We start from the raw sequence: 8,594 nt of genomic DNA on the forward strand, positions 1-8,594 counted from the left end.
AGAAGATTATGCCTGGGAAGAATCCCTGAAAAAGACGCTGGAACCAGGACCCGCGATCTCTTTATCTCTGTCTTTTTCTCTGTCTTTTCCTCTCTCTGTCCCTCAGTTTCTCTTTTCTCTTGGAATTGTTAAGTAACAGTTAGAGCTGTGAAGTGATGACCTTAAGTACGACCTTAAGCACCGCTTGCCGTAAGTTGTCCTACACCTGGTGTTAACTAACACAATGTACACCCCAACACCTGCCATAATTTTTTATATACCTAACCAATTATCGTGGGCTTGTTAAGATCTATACTAACCATTTTGGTAAGCTAATAAATGTTTCTATATGGACCTTGAGATTTATCTCACCTTAGTCCGTGCCGCTGAGAATTTACAAATCTGAAGTCACTTACCCTCCCCTCTTTCCTGACAGCGGGAAGCGACAAGGATTTTGTTAAAATATTTCACAGAAAAACTATAGGAGGAGTGCTGGCACATCCTTCCCGTTAACTTCAGAGCCCACACTACAAGTACCTCGGGAAAAAAGCAGACGCGCATCGCAGACGCACCTCGTACTCGCAGAGCACTCCGGATTCTTTCCGTCTGTCCTGTACCATCACGGCAGAAGGAAGAGCGACCACGGAGAAACGCTGGCAGCTGGCATTCTGCCAAGACAGGAAAAAAACTTCTGGCATAAAGCTAGGTGGCAATCTAAAGCGTCCTTCTTTCGTGAAGGTCTGTGAAGACTGCAGCCAACGGAGGCTCCTGACGAGTGGGACACGGCCCCAAAGCCTGGGACTCACCGCAGCTCCTGCTTTCAGCGCTGCCCACAGAATTTTCCAGTTCAGGTGCCTCTCTCTTTCTCTGTCCCTTCCTCTTCTGCAGCGCTGGTCACTTGACCATCCTCCACCTAAGAGAACACAGCGGTGTCTTACATCTCTTGCGATATGAAGCTTCCCAGATGTGCAGCCTTGCACGCACACAACCCTTCCCCATGGCCATACCGTGATTTTGGATACACGTACGGACCCTGCGGTACATATCAGCAATCTGGTCTGCTGAGGACAACTCAGAGGGGACCCTTCCTCACCCAGAAATGCTTGGCTGTCTCTTCCCTGCCGCAGGAAGCACCTTCTGGCTCAATCACCTTGATGTTGTTCTCTGGCTGTTTCACGTTTTTCAAGCATCTTAAGCTTCACCCACAGCAGCTCCTGTTCAAAGCCAGTAAACGTCCACCAGTCCCAGGTCGCCCACACCAGGAGGGAGAACGGGGCTGAACGGAGACAGCCCAGGCAAGTCTGTGGCAAAGGCAGCCCACGACAACCCCGGGGAGGAGCCGACAACCGCGGCCTCCGGGAGAGAAAGAGAAGGGGCAGCAGTTCCCCGACCACTCGCCCCAGCGGGAGCCCCCCCTGCAGCAGGAGCTCCTGGAGACGCTGCTTTCCCCACCCGGATGCTCCTGGAACCAGCATCGAGAGGCGACCAAGCGCAGCCAGGGGCGGCCGCCGCTGTCGGGAACAGGACGGGGGGAGGACATCTGCCGGCAGTGCCTCGGCTGGGGGGGAGGACATCTGCCGGCAGTGCCTCGGCTGGGGAGGAGGGCCGGGGCCCGTCTCCTCGCAAAGGAACAGGGAGCGGGGGGGCTGCGGGTCCGGGAGCGGGGGGACGCCGGCCCGGGAGCAGGGGTGGGCCGGCACGGGAGCCCGGGGACGCGGGGGGAGAACCGTCCCGATGGGGGGGGACGCGAGGGGGGAAGGGAGGGGGATTCCGAGCCGGAGGACGCGGGGGTCGGGGCCGGGGCCGGGGCCGGCCTGGGAGCCCGGGGACGGGACGCGGGGGGGGAACCGTCCCTAGAGCGGGGGGGTCCGAGCCGGATGACGCGGGGGGGTCCGAACCGGAGGACGGGGGGGGCGGGGCCGGGGACGGCCTGGAAGCCCGGGGACGCGGGGGGGGACGCGGGGCGGGGGGGAACCGTCCCGGGAGCGGGGGGGGGTCCGTCCCGGGAGCGGGGGCGGCCTACCACCCTCCCGCCCGACGGAAACGCGGCCGGCAGACGACGCTACCCACGTAACCGCACGGAAATAACGTACCAGAAAATGCTTCGCAGGCTGGCGCGGCGGCGCCACGTGGGCGCCGGTAGCACAGAGGCTGACGGCCGCCGCAAAGCCCGCAGCCCCACGGGCTGTGGGGCCACGCGAGCGGCTGCCAAAGAGCTTTCCAACGAGGCACGGCTTTCCCTCCTGGCTCTTCGGGCGTGGGAGCTGTGGCCAGAGCCGCGGCCCTACCGGAAAATGCTTCGCAGGCTGGGGCGCCGCGCCACGTGGGCGCCGGTGGCGCCGAGGCTGACGGCCGCCGCAAAGCCCGCAGCCCCACGGGCTGTGGGGCCACGCGAGCGGCTGCCAAAGAGCTTTCCAACGAGGCACGGCTTTCCCTCCTGGCTCTTCGGGCGTGGGAGCTGTGGCCAGAGCCGCGGCCCTACCGGAAAATTCTTCGCAGGCTGGCGCGGCGGCACCAGGTGGGTGCCGGTGGCGCCGAGGCTGATGGCCGCCACAAAGCCCGCAGCCCCACGGGCTGTGGGGCCACGCGAGCGGCTGCCAAAGAGCTTTCCGACGAGGCACGGCTTTCCCTCCTGGCTCTTCGGGCGTGGGAGCTGTGGCCACAGCCGCGGCCCTACCGGAAAATGCTTCGCAGGCTGGCGCGGTGGCGCGACGTGGGTGCCGGTGGCGCCGAGGCTGACGGCCGCCGCAAAGCCCGCAGCCCCACGGGCTGTGGGGCCACGCGAGCGGCTGCCAAAGAGCTTTCCAACGAGGCACGGCTTTCCCTCCTGGCTCTTCGGGCGTGGGAGCTGTGGCCAGAGCCGCGGCCCTACCGGAAAATGCTTCGCAGGCTGGCGCGGCGGCGCCACGTGGGCACCGGTGGCGCCGAGGCTGACGGCCGCCGCAAAGCCCGCAGCCCCACGGGCTGTGGGGCCACGCGAGCGGCTGCCAAAGAGCTTTCCAACGAGGCACGGCTTTCCCTCCTGGCTCTTCGGGCATGGGAGCTGTGGCCAGAGCCGCGGCCCTACCGGAAAATGCTTCGCAGGCTGGCGCGGCAGCGCGACGTGGGCGCCGGTGGCGCCGAGGCTGACGGCCGCCGCAAAGCCCGCAGCCCCACGGGCTGTGGGGCCACGCGAGCGGCTGCCAAAGAGCTTTCCGACGAGGCACGGCTTTCCTTCCTGGCTCTTCGGGCATGGGAGCTGTGGCCAGAAACGTGGCCCTACCGGAAAATGCTTCGCAGGCTGGCACGGCGGCGCCAGGTGGGCGCCGGTGGCGCCGTGGCTGACGGCCGCCGCAAAGCCCGCAGCCCCACGGGCTCTGGGGCCACGCGAGCGGCTGCCAAAGAGCTTTCCAACGAGGCACGGCTTTCCCTCCTGGCTCTTCGGGCGTGGGAGCTGTGGCCACAGCCGCGGCCCTACCGGAAAATGCTTCGCAGGCTGGCGCGGCGGCGCCAGGTGGGCGCCGGTGGCGCCGAGGCTGACGGCCGCCGCAAAGCCCGCAGCCCCATGGGCTGTGGGGCCACGCGAGCGGCTGCCAAAGAGCTTTCCAACGAGGCACGGCTTTCCCTCCTGGCTCTTCGGGCGTGGGAGCTGTGGCCACAGCCGCGGCCCTACCAGAAAATGCTTCGCAGGCTGGCGCGGCGGCGCCAGGTGGGCGCCGGTGGCGCCGAGGCTGACGGCCGCCGCAAAGCCCGCAGCCCCACGGGCTGTGGGGCCACGCGAGCGGCTGCCAAAGAGCTTTCCAACGAGGCACGGCTTTCCCTCCTGGCTCTTCGAGCGTGGGAGCTGTGGCCAGAGCCGCGGCCCTACCGGAAAATGCTTCGCAGGCTAGTGCGGCGGCGCCAAGTGGGCGCCGGTGGCGCCGAGGCTGACGGCCGCCGCAAAGCCCGCAGCCCCACGGGCTGTGGGGCCACGCGAGCGGCTGCCAAAGAGCTTTCCAACGAGGCACGGCTTTCCCTCCTGGCTCTTCGGGCGTGGGAGCTGTGGCCAGAGCCGCGGCCCTACCGGAAAATGCTTCGCAGGCTGGCGCGGCGGCACCAGGTGGGCGCCGGTGGCGCCGAGGCTTAAGGCCGCCGCAAAGCCCGCAGCCCCACGGGCTGTGGGGCCACGCGAGCGGCTGCCAAAGAGCTTTCCAACGAGGCACGGCTTTCCCTCCTGGCTCTTCGGGCGTGGGAGCTGTGGCCAGAGCCGTGGCCCTACCGGAAAATGCTTCGTAGGCTGGCGCGGCGGCGCGACGTGGGCGCCGGTGGCGCCGAGGCTGACGGCCGCCGCAAAGCCCGCAGCCCCACGGGCTGTGGGGCCACGCGAGCGGCTGCCAAAGAGCTTTCCAACGAGGCACGGCTTTCCCTCCTGGCTCTTCGGGCGTGGGAGCTGTGGCCAGAGCCGCGGCCCTACCCGAAAATGCTTCGCAGGCTGGCGCGGCGGCACCAGGTGGGCGCCGGTGGCGCCGAGGCTGACGGCCGCCGCAAAGCCCGCAGCCCCACGGGCTGTGGGGCCACGCGAGCGGCTGCCAAAGAGCTTTCCAACGAGGCACGGCTTTCCCTCCTGGCTCTTCGGGCGTGGGAGCTGTGGCCAGAGCCGCGGCCGTACCGGAAAATGCTTCGCAGGCTGGCGCGGCGCCGCGACGTGTGTGCCGGTGGCGCCGAGGCTGACGGCCGCCGCAAAGCCCGCAGCCCCACGGGCTGTGGGGCCACGCGAGCGGCTGCCAAAGAGCTTTCCAACGAGGCACTGCTTTCCCTCCTGGCTCTTCGGGCGTGGGAGCTGTGGCCACAGCCGCGGCCCTACCGGAAAATGCTTTGCAGGCAGGCGCGGTGGCGCGACGTGGGTACCGGTGGCGCCGAGGCTGACGGCCGCCGCAAAGCCCGCAGCCCCACGGGCTGTGGGGCCACGCAAGCGGCTGTCAAAGAGCTTTCCAACGAGGCACGGCTTTCCCTCCTGGCTCTTCGGGCGTGGGAGCTGTGGCCAGAGCCGCGGCCCTACCGGAAAATGCTTCGCAGGCTAGTGCGGCGGCGCCAAGTGGGCGCCGGTGGCGCCGAGGCTGATGGCCGCCGCAAAGCCCGCAGCCCCACGGGCTGTGGGGCCACGCGAGCGGCTGCCAAAGAGCTTTCCAACGAGGCACGGCTTTCCCTCCTGGCTCTTCGGGCATGGGAGCTGTGGCCAGAGCCGCGGCCCTACCAGAAAATGCTTCGCAGGCTGGCACGGCGGCGCCAGGTGGGCGCCGGTGGCGCCGTGGCTGACGGCCGCCGCAAAGCCCGCAGCCCCACGGGCTCTGGGGCCACGCGAGCGGCTGCCAAAGAGCTTTCCAACGAGGCACGGCTTTCCCTCCTGGCTCTTCGGGCGTGGGAGCTGTGGCCACAGCCGCGGCCCTACCGGAAAATGCTTCGCAGGCTGGCGCGGCGGCGCCAGGTGGGCGCCGGTGGCGCCGAGGCTGACGGCCGCCGCAAAGCCCGCAGCCCCATGGGCTGTGGGGCCACGCGAGCGGCTGCCAAAGAGCTTTCCAACGAGGCACGGCTTTCCCTCCTGGCTCTTCGGGCGTGGGAGCTGTGGCCACAGCCGCGGCCCTACCAGAAAATGCTTCGCAGGCTGGCGCGGCGGCGCCAGGTGGGCGCCGGTGGCGCCGAGGCTGACGGCCGCCGCAAAGCCCGCAGCCCCACGGGCTGTGGGGCCACGCGAGCGGCTGCCAAAGAGCTTTCCAACGAGGCACGGCTTTCCCTCCTGGCTCTTCGAGCGTGGGAGCTGTGGCCAGAGCCGCGGCCCTACCGGAAAATGCTTCGCAGGCTAGTGCGGCGGCGCCAAGTGGGCGCCGGTGGCGCCGAGGCTGACGGCCGCCGCAAAGCCCGCAGCCCCACGGGCTGTGGGGCCACGCGAGCGGCTGCCAAAGAGCTTTCCAACGAGGCACGGCTTTCCCTCCTGGCTCTTCGGGCATGGGAGCTGTGGCCAGAGCCGCGGCCCTACCAGAAAATGCTTCGCAGACTTGCGCGGCGGCGCCAGGTGGGCGCCGGTGGCGCCGAGGCTGACGGCCGCCGCAAAGCCCGCAGCCCCACGGGCTGTGGGGCCACGCGAGCGGCTGCCAAAGAGCTTTCCAACGAGGCACGGCTTTCCCTCCTGGCTCTTCGGGCGTGGGAGCTGTGGCCACAGCCGCGGCCCTACCGGAAAATGCTTCGCAGGCTGGCGCGGCGGCGCCACGTGGGCGCCGGTGGCGCTGAGGCTGACGGCCGCCGCAAAGCCCGCAGCCCCACGGGCTGTGGGGCCACGCGAGCGGCTGCCAAAGAGCTTTCCAACGAGGCACGGCTTTCCCTCCTGGCTCTTCGGGCGTGGGAGCTGTGGCCAGAGCCGCGGCCCTACCGGAAAATGCTTCGCAGGCTAGTGCGGCGGCGCCAAGTGGGCGCCGGTGGCGCCGAGGCTGACGGCCGCCGCAAAGCCCGCAGCCCCACGGGCTGTGGGGCCACTCGAGCGGCTGCCAAAGAGCTTTCCAACGAGGCACGGCTTTCCCTCCTTGCTCTTTGGGCGTGGGATCTGTGGCCAGAGCCGCGGCCCTACCGGAAAATGCTTCGCAGGCTGGCGCGGCGGCGCCACGTGGGCGCCGGTGGCGCCGAGGCTGACGGCCGCCGCAAAGCCCGCAGCCCCACGGGCTGTGGGGCCACGCGAGCGGCTGCCAAAGAGCTTTCCAACGAGGCACGGCTTTCCCTCCTGGCTCTTCGGGCATGGGAGCTGTGGCCAGAGCCGCGGCCCTACCAGAAAATGCTTCGCAGACTTGCGCGGCGGCGCCAGGTGGGCGCCGGTGGCGCCGAGGCTGACGGCCGCCGCAAAGCCCGCAGCCCCACGGGCTGTGGGGCCACGCGAGCGGCTGCCAAAGAGCTTTCCAACGAGGCACGGCTTTCCCTCCTGGCTCTTCGGGCGTGGGAGCTGTGGCCACAGCCGCGGCCCTACCGGAAAATGCTTCGCAGGCTAGTGCGGCGGCGCCAAGTGGGCGCCGGTGGCGCCGAGGCTGACGGCCGCCGCAAAGCCCGCAGCCCCACGGGCTGTGGGGCCACTCGAGCGGCTGCCAAAGAGCTTTCCAACGAGGCACGGCTTTCCCTCCTTGCTCTTTGGGCGTGGGATCTGTGGCCAGAGCCGCGGCCCTACCGGAAAATGCTTCGCAGGCTGGCGCGGCGGCGCCACGTGGGCGCCGGTGGCGCCGAGGCTGACGGCCGCCGCAAAGCCCGCAGCCCCACGGGCTGTGGGGCCACGCGAGCGGCTGCCAAAGAGCTTTCCAACGAGGCACGGCTTTCCCTCCTTGGTCTTCGGGCGTGGGAGCTGTTGCCAGAGCCGCGGCCCTACTGGAAAATGCTTCGCAGGCTAGTGCGGCGGCGCCACGTGGGCGCCGGTGGCGCCGAGGCTGACGGCTGCCGCAAAGCCCGCAGCCCCACGGGCAGTGGGGCCACGCGAGCGGCTACCAAAGAGCTTTCCAACGAGGCACGGCTTTCCCTCCTGGCTCTTCGAGCGTGGGAGCTGTGGCCAGAGCCGTGGCCCTACCGGAAAATGCTTCGTAGGCTGGCGCGGCGGCGCGACGTGGGCGCCGGTGGCGCCGAGGCTGACGGCCGCCGCAAAGCCCGCAGCCCCACGGGCTGTGGGGCCACGCGAGCGGCTGCCAAAGAGCTTTCCAACGAGGCACGGCTTTCCCTCCTGGCTCTTCGGGCGTGGGAGCTGTGGCCAGAGCCGCGGCCCTACCGGAAAATGCTTCGCAGGCTGGCGCGGCGGCGCCAGGTGTGGGCCGGTGGCGCCGAGGCTGACGGTAGCCGCAAAGCCCGCAGCCCCACGGGCTGTGGGGCCACGCGAGCGGCTGCCAAAGAGCTTTCCAACGAGGCACGGCTTTCCCTCCTGGCTCTTCGGGCGTGGGAGCTGTCGCCAGAGCCGCGGCCCTACCGGAAAATGCTTCGCAGGCTAGTGCGGCGGCGCCACGTGGGCGCCGGTGGCGCCGAGGCTGACGGCTGCCGCAAAGCCCGCAGCCCCACGGGCTGTGGGGCCACGCGAGCGGCTGCCAAAGAGCTTTCCAACGAGGCACGGCTTTCCCTCCTGGCTCTTCGGGCGTGGGAGCTGTGGCCACAGCCACGGCCCTACCGGAAAATGCTTCGCAGGCTGGCGAGGCGGCGCCACTTGGGCGCCGGTGGCGCCGAGGCTGACGGCTGCCGCAAAGCCCGCAGCCCCACGGGCTGTGGGGCCACGCGAGCGGCTGCCAAAGAGCTTTCCAACGAGGCACGGCTTTCCCTCCTGGCTCTTCGGGCGTGGGAGCTGTGGCCACAGCCACGGCCCTACCGGAAAATGCTTCGCAGGCTGGCGAGGCGGCGCCACTTGGGCGCCGGTGGCGCCGAGGCTGACGGCCGCCGCAAAGCCCGCAGCCCCACGGGCTGTGGGGCCACGCGAGCGGCTGCCAAAGAGCTTTGCAACGAGGCACGGCTTTCCCTCCTGGCTCTTCGGGCGTGGGAGCTGTGGCCACAGCCGCGGCCCTACCGGAAAATGCTTCGCAGGCTGGCGCGGTGGCGCCACGTGGGCGCCGGTGGCGCCGAGGCTGACGGCCGCCGCAAAGCCCGCAGCCCCA

Source organism: Chroicocephalus ridibundus, unplaced genomic scaffold (assembly GCF_963924245.1).
Source record: "Chroicocephalus ridibundus unplaced genomic scaffold, bChrRid1.1 SCAFFOLD_70, whole genome shotgun sequence".
In the NCBI taxonomy this organism is placed as follows: Eukaryota; Metazoa; Chordata; class Aves; order Charadriiformes; family Laridae; genus Chroicocephalus; species Chroicocephalus ridibundus.